The sequence below is a fragment of the Pelophylax lessonae genome (genome assembly GCF_965119305.1).
Source record: "Pelophylax lessonae genome assembly, chromosome: 2".
Classification (NCBI taxonomy): domain Eukaryota; kingdom Metazoa; phylum Chordata; class Amphibia; order Anura; family Ranidae; genus Pelophylax; species Pelophylax lessonae.
Window position 1 is genome coordinate 230,096,256 of NC_138769.1, and position 14,669 is coordinate 230,110,924.

Consider the following 14,669-nt stretch of genomic DNA (forward strand, 5'->3'; position numbering starts at 1 on the left):
AAGTGCTATACATATGCACTGTTACTGTAAAAATGACACTGGCAGGGAAGGGGTTAACTGTATTGGAGAGGGAGAGGTTAAGTGTGTCCTAGGGGCGTGTTTCTAACTGTGATGGGACATGTCTACTATTGTAAAAACAGAGATCAACGGTTCTACATAGTAGAACCGTCTGATCTCCATTTTTACACAGGGGCAAATGACAGGAGGCTTGTTTACATAAGCCGCCCGCCTTCCTTCCGCTCTACCGACAATCGTAGTGTGACCGGCGGACATCGGGTCCGCCGGTCACACGCGCGGACTCTTCAGTGAACGAGCCAGGACGGGTGTGCGCTCGCCCGCTATTGGCTCACAAACCGGTCACAGGCTAGTGACGTATATATATATACACGTCACTTTGCCTGGCCGGGGCTGACCGCCGCAGTATATCTACTTGTGGCGGTCGGCAAGCGGTTAATCGCACGATATTCTGATCATTAGTACACAGCTTTCGACAGCCGATCATGACAGTTTGTCCAACAATATCCGAAGGGACAAACATGAAAACTTTTCTCGTACGATAGCCTAGCGAACGACAATCGTTTAATTAGTACAGTATGCGTTCGCTAACAATAAAGACCACGCATGATTGGAAACACAAAAATAACCTAGAAGGAGATGGGAGAACGTAAACAATGATCAAACCGCGAAACATACGACCAGAAAATCAAAATCGTTTGCAGGCTATCACAATGTCCCTCAACGTTCAGTCAGCACTTTTGAAAAGAGCATTCATGATAAAGGGGGGGGGGTCACATGTATATTACATCAGTTCCGATGCGTAGCAAAGAAAACAGGAAGCTTTTCCAGAATCGTACAAAAAAAAAAAAAGAATCATACGTTTAGTACGCATTCTTGAATTCGCTATTAGTATCATGCAACAAAATGCGAACGATAAGTCGTCCAATTATCTGAATGTGTGTACGAGGCATTAGGCTACAGAGGGTAAGACTGGCACAGAGGGTCAATTAATTCATCTCTTAACCCCTTCTGGACCGGAAGATTTTCCTCCTTAACCACTTAAGCCCTGGAGAATTTTCCTGCTCAAAGACCAGGGCCATTTTGCAATTCGGCACTGCGTGACTTTAACGGACAATTGCGCGGTATGCGATGCTGTACCCAAATGAAATGGACGTCCTTTTTTTCCCCACAAACAGGGCTTTCTTTTGGTGGTATTTGATCCAGCAGATTGGATGAGAACGGACAGGTGGTCTGTTCTCATCAGATTCCCCCATAGAGAACAGCGGGAACCTGACAGCTCCATCTCCGCACACAGCGCAGAGACAGAGCTGCCATCCGCCTGCTCAGCGGGGGAATCGGCGGATCGATCCCCTGCTGAGAAAAACGGAGTGCGCCAACAGACTCCAAGTGTGAAAGGGGCCTTAACGTGTCAGCATACCAAGACTTTTTGGACAATTTCATGCTGCCAACATTGTGGGAACAGTTTGGGGATGGCCCCTTTCCTGTTCCAACATGACTGCACAGCAGTGCACAAAGCAAGGTCTATAAAGACATGGATGAGCAAGTTTGGGGTGGAGGAACTTGACTGTCCTGCACAAAGTTTTGACCTCAACCCGATAGAACACCTTTGGGAAGAATTAGTAGAGACTGCAAGCAAGGCCTTCTTGTCCCACATCAGGGCCTGATCTCACAAATGCGCTTCTGGAAGAATGGTAAAACATTCCCATAGACACTCCTAAACCTTGTGGACAGCCTTCTCAGAAGAGCTGAAGCTGTTATAGCTGCAAAGGGCAGGCCAGCTCAATATTGAACCCTATGGACTAAGACTGGGATGCCATTAAAGATCATGTGCGTGTACAGGCAGGCGTCCCAATTGTTTTGGTAATAAAGTGTAGCTAAAAAGATCAATGGTGTCAGTGGGAACTTCTCTGACGGGCAGAAGTTATTCATTGTTCATGGAAACCCTAGGATTCCACTGAACCCTTGTTACATTTGGGTTCTATGTCCTGGTGATCATTACCAGAGAAAGTGAAAGAAAATTACAATTTTGGGCTGTCCCTAGAGCAGGAATAGAAGGAGCATCTTCCCATCAGGTCACTAGTTCTGGTGACAACTAGGGATGAGCTCAGGCATGTTCAGATGCCCTTCTGAACCCACATGGGCGAGCCCACCAGTAATGGGCCAATAATGTGTGGATGAGGCATTCCTCCCAACAGCCTTAAAGGGACCATTTTTTTTTCATGATGAAATAAAAAAAAAAAAAAAAAAAAAAATTACTTAATTTTTTTTGCTTTTTAGTGTAGATGTGAGATCTGAGGTCTTTTTGACCCCAGATCTCACATTAAAGAGGACCTGTCCTGCTTATTTCTGTTATAAGGGATGTTTACATTCCTTGTAATAGGAATAAAAGTGATCACATTTTTTTTTTAAAGAGACAGTGTTAAAATAAAAGATAAAATAATTAGGAAAAAAAAAAAAGCGCCCTGTCCCCGTTAGCTCGCACGCAGAAGCGAACGCATACGCAAATCGCGCCCACATATGCAATTGGTGTTCAAACCACACATGTGAGGTATCGCTGCGATTGTTAAGAGAGAGAGCAATAATTCTAGCCATAGACCTCCTCTGTAACTCTAAGCTGGTAACCTGTAGTGTTACCATTAAAGTGGTAACCTTTAAAGTGTCGCCTATGGGGATTTTTAAGTACCAACGTTTGCCGCCATGCCACGAGCGTGCGCAATTATGAAGCATGACATGTTGGGTATCTATTTACTCAGCGTAACATTATCTTTCACTAGAAAAAAAAATTGGACTAACTTTACTTTTTAAAAAAAAAATTTTAATTAACCACTTTAGCCCCGGAAGATTTTACCCCCTTCCTGACCAGGGCCTATGGTCGTGCGACGCTCTACCCAAATTAAATTGACGTCCTTTTTTTCTCACAAACAGAGCTTTCTCTTGGTGGTATTTGATCACATGTGCGATTTTTTGATCATGCGCTATAAATAAAAAAAGGAGCGACAATTTTGCAAAAATAACAATATTTTTCACATTTTTTTATATGAAATTCCCCAAAAAAAATGTAAAAAAAAAAAAATTAAAATTTTTAACATTTCAGGCCAATTTGTTTTCTGTTACATATGTTTGGTAAAAATCGCAATAAGAGTATTTTGATTGGTTTGCGCAAAAGTTATTGCGTTTACTAAGGGAAAGATTTTTGTCATTTTTTTTTTTTTTAAACGAGTAATGGCGGCGATCTGCAATTTTTTTTGCAGGACTGCGACAGACAGATCGGACCCCTGACTGACATTTTTGACACTTTTGGGGGTACCAGTGACATTACTACAGTAATCAGTGCTATACATATGCACTGTTACTGTAAAAATGACACTGGCAGGGAAAGGGTTAACTTTGAGAAGGAGGGGTTAATTGTGTCCCTAGGGGCGTGCTTCTAACTGTTGTGGGATGTGGCTTTTCATTTAACAGCAGAGATCTACGGCCCTACATAGCAGGACTGTATGATCTCTGCTGTTACACAAGGGAGAATGACAGGCGGCTGTGTTTACATTAGCCGCCTGCCTTTCTCCCGGTGTAACCGACAATCGCGAGTGACCGGCGGACATCGGGTCCGCCGCTCACACGTGCGGGGGGGGGGGGTCCGTGAGCGAGCGGGAGCACACCTCCGGTGGCGCATGCTCGCTCCCTAGAGCCTCACAGGCAAGTGACGTACCCCTATGTCACTTTGCCTGTGAGAGGCTGACTGCCGCCTTATATAGTCGTGCGGCAGTCGGCAAATGGTTAAAATAAAAGTGCGTTAATAAGACTGCTGCGCAAATACGGTGTGCAATGATCTCCATTTTATTCTCTAGGGTCTCTGCTAAAAGAAAATAAAAATGCCCCCCCCCCTCCAAAAATTAAAAGTCAGCAGCTACACATACTGTAGCTGCTGACTTTTAATATTAGGACACTTACCAGTCCTGAAGTTATGCAATGTCGGCACCGCAGCCAATGTTTCCATTGGCTGTTGGGTGCTGCCATCGCCATTGCTGGTAAGGGAACCCAGCAGTGAAGCCTTGCAGCTACATGGGTGAGTCCCTACTGCGCATGCACGAAGCGCACATCCGGATTGGCTCGGTGGCGGGGGAAGGAGGAGGGGGCCAAACTTCAGAGGGACGGCGCCATTCCCGGAAGTGTGGAAGGCTACCTGTCAAAAACAGGTACCCGTCCCCCCCCTAAAAGGTGCCAAATGTGGCAACAGGGGATGGAGGGGGGGGGGGGAGGAAGCAAATGAGCTGAAGTTCAACTTTTGGGTGGAACTCCGCTTTAAGTGGTTAAAATAAGGAGTCTTGCATAGCACATGCTGTTTGAACCAACACTATTTATAACACGTGGACATCACTGAAATGTTGTAAAGAATGAACCAAGTCCTTTACACCATCCATTCCTCACATGATGATCGCTTTTATTATTTCTTACAAAGCAAGACACATCACACTTCCTTCTACACCCAGTATGTACAAGAGGAGTTCTAGGCGCCACAAATCAGTGTGTGCAGAGCTCGGCTACTCCTGTCTTACCATCCCGGAAGTGCCCCGTGCGCCGGTAACTCGGCGATCCGCTCCACTTCTCCGAGCTTTGGCCGATTGCAAGGTAAACACCGAAGTAGTATTTGCTTGGAGGGGGGAGGGGGGTGTGCGGTAAAAATCTGAAGGGGGCGGCACGTCGGTATAGGGCGGGGCTTGTATTCAGCTTCTCCCGCCAGCAAGTTTTAACTATTTCGTTCACCCAGGGAGTGTATGTGATGTGTAAATGGGAAGGAGGGGGTTCACTGTATGGAAAGGCTGAGGTGCCAACACTGAGGACACTTGTGTTTATTGGATCACACAGGAGATCAATCCCTAATCTAGAAATCGAACCCCCTGATGTAAACACAAGCACTAGTCTCTCATAGAAGCCTGATCTAGGTAAAAATCATTTAACCCCTTGCTGTCCATGCAAGGCATATGTGAGGGGGGGGGGCTTAAACCCCCACTGCACATACACCGATCAGCCATTACAATTGACCCATAGGTGTGCCAGGTGTGCCTGGGCGCACCCTAATCACTGACTTCCCCTACTGCCTGGGCTCCCCCCATCCTCCTGCAGTGCTGCTGGCTTCCCTCCTCTTCTCACCTCTCAGCTGCTGCGGGAGATGTGGGAAGTGATGTCATGACTGGCGCTAGATTCAAAAAAATTCCAGCATTCAAAACAGCCAAACTTGGCGTTTTGAATGCTTTTAAGTGCAGAGGAGGGGTTTGGGGTCTTTTAGACCCCCAGATCCCTCCACAAGAGTACCTGTCAAGTAAAAAACGTACGAAAATATTGGCCCATATCGGCCGATGCACGATGAACAAAATATCGGTATCGGCAATTAAAAAACTATATCGGTTGATCCCTACCAAAAATATGCACTGTTACTGTAATAATGGCACTGGCAGGGAAGGGGTTAACAGTGTGGGTGATCAAGGGGTTAAATGTGTGCCTAGGGGCGTGTTTCTAACTGTGGGGGAGGGGGGCGTGGCTTGTGAAATGATCATAGAGACCTGTGATCCTATATAGAAGGATAGGGAAGGAAGGCGCTCCTGTGATCATTCCAGGGAGAAGAACGGTCAGCTGTGTTTACAACAGCTGACCGTTCTTCTCTCTCAGCGGGGAAGGATCACGGGTGTCAGGCGGCAAAAAGAGCTGCCTGCCCTGTGCATCGTGCTCACCCGCTAGCTGCAGGCGTGCAACCAACGTATACCTATGGCGGCCTGCGCAGGAGCGGTGCCTGCCGCAGTATAACTGCACTTTTTTGAGATCAGTGACACCAATACATTGATCAGTGCTTAAAAAAATGCACTGTTACTGCATAAATTACACTGGCAGAGAAGGAGTTAACACTAAGAGGTGATCAAGGGGTTAAGTGTGTTCCTAGGAAGTGCTTTCTAACTGTGTGTGGGGGATGAATGTACTAGAGAAAAAGAGAGATCTGTGTTTTAGCTTAGCTGAAACACAAGATCTCTTTGTGCCTCTGTGACAGAACAGCCATCTGCCTTGTTTACATAGCCGTTCTGTCATTCCCCTGCACGATCACATGTGGCCGGCGGCCATCGCACCCGCTGATTGGCTCCCGCTGTGTTTAGACGTGTTCGCTGCTGAGAACCCCTGCACAAAATCACTTACCTATACGTGATTTTGGTGGGGGGCGGTCCAGAAGTGGTTAAAGTAACAAGTTTTTTTGCTTGAAAATACCAAACATGTTATACTTACCTCCTCTGTGGAAGTGGTTTTGCACAGAGCAGTCCCGCATCCTCCTCTTCTTGGGTCCCACTTCATCCCTCCTGGCCCCTCCCTCCAAAAGAGTCCCCACACAGCAAGTAGCTTGCTATGGGGGCACCCGAGTCAAGCTGCAGCTCCATGTGTCCATTCAGACAGCTAGGTCCTGCCCCTGCTCTCTCATTGATTTACTGACTTTGACAGCAGCGGGAGCTCATGGCACTCTGCTGTTGTCTCATCCAGAAGAGAAGGGAGAGTGTCGGGCAGCCGAGTCTCTCCTGCAACATCGCTGGATAGGTATGGGCTCTAGACATATGCCGGTTTTCGGTTATGCGATATATCAGGGTATTGATATTGCCATCATTTTTAAAATCCCATATATTTCTGTCTGCCGGGCTACCCCCCGTATGTTCCCATGTCTCTCTGCTGTGTCGGACTCTTGGCTCAGCTCTTCTCCTACTAGAACGGAGCCGCTACTTCCTGTATAGGCCCGGCTCACAGGCGGAGTGATATCAGCTGCACTCCGCCTGTGACAGGAGGAGCCATACACAGGAAGAAGCGGCTTTGCTCTATACTGCAGCTGCATGCTTCCTGGGCTCAGCCACAGACACAGTGCCACTGCCTACTACAAGCAAATCTCTGCAAGTACCTACCTACCCACTATATACTGTCACTGTGTGTAGATAGATAGAATTAGATATTATATATACAGTCAGGTCCATAAATATTGGGACATCGACACAATTCTAATCCTTTTGGCTCTATACACCACCGCAATGGATTTGAAATGAAACAAACATGTGCTTTAACTGCAGACTTTCAGCTTTAATTTGAGGGTATTTACATCCAAATCAGGTGAAAGGTGTAGGAATTACAACAGTTTGTATATGTGCCTCCCACTTTTTAAGGGACCAAAAGTAATGGGACAATTGGCTGCTCAGCTGTTCCATGGCCAGGTGTGTGTTATTTCCTCATTATCCCATTTACAAGGAGCAGATAAAAGGTCCAGAGTTAATTTCAAGTGTGCTATTTGCATTTGGAATCTGTTGCTGTCAACTCTCAATATGAGATCCAAAGAGCTGTCACTATCAGTGAAGCAAGCTATCATTAGGCTAAAAAAAAAACAAACCTATCAGAGAGATAGCAAAAAGATTAGGTGTGGCCAAATCAACTGTTTGGAACATCCTTCAAAAGAAAGAATGCACCGGTGAGCTCAGCAACACCAAAAGACCCGGAAGACCACGGAAAACAACTGTGGTGGATGACCAAAGAATTCTTTCCCTGGTGAAGAAAACACCCTTCACAACAGTTGGCCAGATCAAGAACACTCTCCAGGAGGTAGGTGTATGTGTGTCAAAGTCAACAATCAAGAGAAGACTTCACCAGAGTGAATACAGAGGGTTCATCACAAGATGTAAACCATTGGTGAGCCTCAAACACAGGAAGGCCAGATTAGAGTTTGTCAAGCAACATCCAAAAAAGCCTTCACAGTTCTGGAACAACATCCTATGGACAGATGAGACCAAGATCAACTTGTACCAAAGTGATGGGAAGAGAAGAGTATGGAAAAGGAAAGGAACTGCTCATGATCCAAAGCATACCACCTCATCAGTGAAGCATGGTGGTGGTAGTGTCATGGCGTGGGCATGTATGGCTGCCAATGGAACTGGTTCTCTTGTATTTATTGAGGATGTGACTGCTGACAAAAGCATCAGGATGAATTCTGAAGAGTTTCGGACAATATTATCTGTTCATATTCAGCCAAATGCTTCAGAACTCATTGGACGGCGTTTCACAGTGCAGATGGACAATGACCCGAAGCATACTGTGAAAGCAACCAAAGAGTTTTTTAAGGGAAAGAAGTGGAGTGTTATGCAATGGCCAAGTCAATCACCTGACCTGAATCTGATTGAGCATGCATTTCACTTGCTGAAGACAAAACTGAAGGGAAAATGCCCCAAGAACAAGCAGGAACTGAAGACAGTTGCAGTAGAGGCCTGGCAGAGCATCACCAGGGATGAAACCAAGCACCTGGTGATGTCTATGCGTTCCAGACTTCAGGCTGTAATTGACTGCCAAGGATTTGCAACCAAGTATTAAAAAGTGAAAGTTTGATTTATGATTGTCAATCTGTCCCATTACTTTTGGTCCCTTAAAAAGTGGGAGGCACATATACAAACTGTTGTAATTCCTACATCTTTCATCTGATGTAAATAATTTGGATGTAAATACCCTCAAATTAAAGCTGAAACTCTGCAGTTAAAGTACATCTTGTTTGTTTCATTTCAAATCCATTGTGGTGGTGTATAGAGCCAAAAAGATTAGAATTGTGTCGATGTCCCAATATTTATAGACCTGACTGTATATATGTATATATGTATGTATGTATATATATATATATATATATATATATATGATATATATACAGTTGGGCAAAAAAGTATTTAGTCAGCCACCAATTGTGCAAGTTCTTCCACTTAAAAAGATGAGAAAAAGGCCTGTAATTTTTCATCATAGGTACACTTTAACTATGAGAGACAGAATGGGGGGAAAGAATCCAGGAAATCACATTGTAGGATTTCTAATGAATTCATTGGCAAATCCCTCGGTAAAATAAGTATTTGGTCACCTACAAACAAGCAAGATTTCTGGCTCTCACAGACCTGTAACTTCTTCTTAAGGCCCCTTTCACACAGGGGAGTCCGTCGGCGGACTCCGTTTTTCTCAACGGGGGTTCGTTTCGCCTGTCCCCCGCTGAGCAGGCGGATGGCTGCTCTGTCTCCGCACTGTGTGTGGAAACAGAGCTGTCAGGTCTCCGCTGTTCTCTATGGGGGAATCGGATGAAAAAGGACCGTCTGTCCATTCTCATCCGATCCCATCCGCTGGACGAATGGAAAATAGGGTTTCCATCTGTCCAGATTTGACGGATAAGATCGGATCAGATGTTGGCGGACATGTCTCCGCTGACATCCGATGCCCCATAGAGATGCATGGGGCATCCGTTCAGATCTGCCTGAAAAACGGACAGGGGGTTCTGAACGGTCCGCCTGTGTGAAAGGGGCCTTAAGAGGCTCCTCTGTCCTCCACTCGTTACCTGTGTTAATGGCACCTGTTTGAAATTGTTATCAGTATAAAAGACACCTGTCCACAACCTCAAACCGTCACACTCCAAACTCCACTATGGCCAACACCATAGAAGGACACCAGAAACAAAATTGTAGACCTGCACCATGCTGGGAAGACTGAATCTCCAATAGGCAAACAGCTTGGTGTGAAGAAATAAACTGTGGGAGCAATTATTAGACAATGGAAGACATACAAGGCCACTGATAATCTCCATTGATCTGGGGCTCCACGCAAGATCTCACCCCATGGGGTCAAAATGATCACAAGAACGGTGAGCAAAAATCCTAGAACCACACGGGGGGACCTAGTGAATGACCTGCAGAGAGCTGGGACCAAAGTAACAAAGGCTACCATCAGTAACACACTACGCCGCCAGGGACTCAAATCCTGCAGTGCCAGATGTGTCCCCCTACTTAAGTACATGTCCTGGCCCGTCTGAAGTTTGCTAGAGAGCATTTGGATAAATCCAGAAGAGGATTGGGAGAATGTCATATGGTCAGATGAAACCAAAGTAGAACTTTTTGGTAAAAACTCAACTTGTCGTGGTTGGAGGAGAAAGAATGCTGAGTTGCATCCAAAGAACACCATACCTACTGTGAAGCATGGGGGTGGAAACATCATGCTTTGGAGCTGTTTTTCTGCAAAGGGACCAGGACTACTGATCTGTGCAAAGGAAAGAATGAATGGGGCCATGTATCGTGAGATTCTGAGTGAAAACCTCCTTCCATCAGCAAGGGCATTGAAGATGAAACATGGCTGGGTCTTTCAGCATGACAATGATCCCAAACACACTGCCCGGGCAAAGAAGGAGTGGCTTCGTAAGAAACATTTCAAGGTCCTGGAGTGGCCTAGCCAGTCTCCAGATCTCAACCCCATAGAAAACCTTTGGAGGGAGTTGAAAGTCCGTGTTGCCCAGCGACCGCCCCAAAACATCACTGCTCTAGAGGATATCTGAATGGAGGAATGGGCCAAAATACCAGCAACAGTGTGTGAAAACCTTGTGAAGACTTACAGAAAACGTTTGACCTCTGTCATTACCAACAAAGGGTATATAACAAAGTAGTGGGATGAACTTTTGTTATTGACCAAATACTTATTTTCCACCATAATTTGCAAATAAATTCTTTAAAAATCAGACAGTGTGATTTTCTGGATTTTTTCTTCCCCTCATTTTGTCTCTCATAGTTGAAGTGTACCTATGATGAAAATTACAGGCCTCTCTCATCTTTTTAAGTGGGAGAACTTACACAATTGGTGTCTGACTAAATACTTTTTTGCCCAACTGTGTATGTATGTATGTATGTATGTATGTATGTATATATATATATATATATATATATATATATATATTTATATGTGTATGTATGTGTGTGTGTGTGTGTGTGTGTGTTATATATATATATATATATATATATATATATATATATATATATATATATGCACAGGCATAGCAGCCCACATTACATTATTATATAGTCATCAAGCAGTGTCTGGCCTACCTGATGACTGGTCCTTGCGCTCGGCTCTGATCCGATGGCCTGGTTATTAAGGGGGCAAATCCTTGCGGCCCAGAAGTGGTTAAACCTGCAGGAGGACCAGTGTTTTATTTATAAATTACTTTACTATTGCATTAGGCCTGGTTCACATGTATGCGGGTTGGTGGTCCACATCTGCACAGGCATAGCAGCCCATTGATTTTCTGCAGAAAAAAGGTGCATGCAGCATTTAAAAAAATTCAGTGAAAAATGAAGAAAATTTGTAGCGCTCAACAAATATAAATCACAATAATTCTCAAAGGATCAAATCAATTGTGCAAAAATTAAATAGAAAAAGTCTCTAGTGTCCAAATCAATTGGGTCAACCAAAACAGCCAATAATGGAAACACAGACTTGATAGGAGTGATTCCTTAGAAAAAGCCTTCACCTCCACACGATCACCCAGTGAGATGTATAGTAGGGCTGCTACATTTAATCGAAAGATCGATGCATCGCGATTCGACCCTTCGCGATTCTGCATCGATGCTGCGACCGGCTGTAATCGATGTTCTAATGACGTCATGAAGCGCCGCCCCCTACCTCTCCGCACAGCGATGGCTCTTTAAAATTCGTAGCCGCGCCCTCTTTTCCCGCCTCCCGCTGACGTCATCCCCAGTCGCCCGGCGTCGCTGCAAGAGGAGACACAAGGAGCGAGTGTCCCTGACTGTTGGAGAGGAGAGAATGAGATGGACTACGGTGTGCAGTGTTCACGTTTACACTTTACACATGCCTGATCCCTCCAGTAAGCTGACACTGCACTCCGCTTATCACATGCAGTGAGACACTTCCCGATCAGCAGCTGCACAGATTGGGAAATGTCTCACTGCCTGTGATTACCGGAGTGCAGTGCTGGCTTCCTGGCGGGATCGGGCACGTGAGGACTGTCATCTCTACTCTCAGACACTCAGTCTGCTGCGGGAGACTTGAGTGTCTGTCAGAGCAAACATCCCCCGCTCCCACATGCGTGCTGGTCGTCATCCTCCTCCAGCGAGTGTCTGTCCTGACTCCTGACCATCCTCCAGCAAGTGTCCATGTGTCCATCCTCCTCACACAGGCCTCTGTGGGCAGAGGGAGACCCCGAGTCAGCGTCCTGGACCCCAACTCCCAGTCCTCCTTGGCTCAGGCGTCTGCAGTGACTCTCATCATCAGTGATCAGGTACTAATCTAAGTCTTCATACTATTACAAATGTTGTTAACAGGACACTGCCAGGGGGAGTGGCAGAGCCGGGTGAGGGGAGCACACTGAGGGAGAGGGGGAGCCGGACTATCCGTTTAGGTCACAGCACCGCAGATTCTCCAACCCGGATATCCCTGAGGAGACCCCTATCCAATGCCATGTATATAATATATATCACATCCCTGATATCCCTGAGGAGACCTCCATACACCAGTGTATGGGAGTCTCCTCAGGGATATCAGGGATGTGATATATACATGGCAGTGTATGGGGGTCTCCTCAGGGATGTGATATATACATGGCAGTGTATGGGGGTCTCCTCAGGGATGTGATATATACATGGCAGTGTATGGGGTCTCCTCAGGGATGTGATATATACATGGCAGTGTATGGAGGTCTCCTCAGGGATATCAGGGATGTGATATATACATAGTGGTGTATGGGGGTCTCCTCAGGGGTGTGATATATACATGGCAGTGTATGGGGTCTCCTCAGGGATGTGATATATACATGGCAGTGTATGGAGGTCTCCTCAGGGATATCAGGGATGTGATATATACATAGTGGTGTATGGGGGTCTCCTCAGGGATGTGATATATACATGGCAGTGTATGGAGGTATCCTCAGGGATATCAGGGATGTGATATATACATGGTGGTGTATGGGGGTCTCCACAGGGATGTGATATATACATGGTGTATGAAGGTCTCCTCAGGGATGCGATATATACATGGTGGTGTAACACCACCATGTATATATCACATCCCTGAGGAGACCCCCATACACCGCCATGTATATATCACATCCTGAATATCCCTGAGGAGACCCCCATACACCGCCATGTATATATCACATCCCTGATATCCCTGAGGAGACCCCCATACACCGCCATGTATATATCACATCCTGAATATCCCTGAGGAGACCTCCATACACCGCCATGTATATATCACATCCTGGATATCCCTGAGGAGACCCCCATACACCGCCATGTATATATCACATCCCGGATATCCCTGAGGAGACCCCCATACACCGCCATGTATATATCACATCCCGAATATCCCTGAGGAGACCTCCATACACCGCCATGTATTTATCACAACCCCGAGGACACCTCTATACACCACCATGTATTTATCACATCCCTTAGGAGACCTCCTATATGTTTGCAGTGCACTATGGGCTGGGCATGGGCATTGGGCAGTAATCGTGATGCATCGCGGAATCGAATCGTATCGAATCGCGACCCTAATAATCGCAATCGCATCGAATCGTGAGGTAAGTGAAGATGCACAGCCCTAATGTATAGGTACCGCTTACCAGAGCCACTGGACCCCTTAGTTATAGGGGGTCAAACACGCTGTGTGATCCACATTAGAATCTTGTACATCCCATTTTCTCATAGGCATGGGTACAACAGCCAGAACGATGGAACATTCAGGAGCCAAGCCATAGATGGGGAAATAATAAACAGGCTCTCATGGTGCAGTATTACTCAATAGATAAACATTTATTAAGGTATATATTGCACTTACTACAAGCAGTGTAGATAAAAGCCTTAAGAATAGAATCGGTGGCTGGGAATAGGAGACGCCGCTCCATGCCTGCGCTCCTCAGACCTCAGACCCGGAAGAGTATGGTCTCACGTTCCCGACGTACGTTTCGTCAGTCACGGCTGACGTCATCAGGGGATCATACTTCTGCTATCAGCATGAATCACTTCTGACAAGTTTTCCTGACACCAAGAGAACAATGGTGACAGGGGAGGGACCTCCAGCTGATTGGCAGCCTCAGCACTGTTGCTGTATGAAGGGGGTGTCTCTTCCCTCCAATCAGCTCCCAGAGCTCTCTTCACTGAGCTCTTCATAGTGCCACTTCAGCTCTCCGCCCACTTTGTTTTTGAGCTCTCAGACAAACTTTATAAATTCATCACTTTGAACAGATGTAGAGAAGAGAAGGTTGCAGAGAGACAGATACAACTATGTAAAAGAACTTATTTCATCTCTTGTGTATGCCTTAAGGTCAGTCCCTTTATTGGGTATATGTAAGGGTTTACAACCCTGTTAAAGGATCTGCTACTGCTACTGATAGCTTAGTGTCAAATACGACAGCATACCGTCAGAGGTCTAGTGGAGTCCTTACATCAAAGGATTATGGTGGGTGGTCATAATGATATGGCTAATTAGTGTATGCATCCGTGGGCAGCAGAGCTTTCTGCGTTGAGAGCACGCCGCTGGGACTGGTTCGTGATCATGTGATCACTGTGTGACAGCCAATCACAATGGTCACATGATTGGCCAATCCCCCACTTGGTGTACAGACCTTGTTGAAAGAACACTGGGTGGGAAAGGATACAATACAATCTATCCAAAGAGATAGTTTCTTTTGGCAGAAAAACTGCCTATGCAGTTTAAGGATAAGTTCACCTTTTAACAAAAGATTAAAATTTTGCAGGTAAAAGTACATTTACAAATTTTTGTTGTAGGAGCCTGGAAGACATTGCACCAGCAATCAGCAGATTGCTGATGTCATGCAA

The 14,669-nt window shown here is 45.8% G+C and overlaps 2 protein-coding genes across 2 annotated transcripts in view; one reads left to right on the forward strand and one right to left on the reverse strand.

Moving 5' to 3' along the window:
• DCLRE1B (DNA cross-link repair 1B) overlaps positions 1-4,718 on the reverse strand; it is a 46,209-nt gene extending 41,491 nt beyond the window's left edge. Inside the window, exon 1 of the mRNA XM_082245988.1 lies at positions 4,572-4,718. The gene's annotated coding sequence lies outside the window, so the exon portion shown is untranslated. The remainder of the gene's footprint in view (positions 1-4,571) is intronic.
• The window catches only part of AP4B1 (adaptor related protein complex 4 subunit beta 1), a 71,732-nt gene continuing 61,624 nt past the window's right edge, over positions 4,562-14,669 (forward strand). Inside the window, exon 1 of the mRNA XM_082245986.1 lies at positions 4,562-4,644. The gene's annotated coding sequence lies outside the window, so the exon portion shown is untranslated. The remainder of the gene's footprint in view (positions 4,645-14,669) is intronic.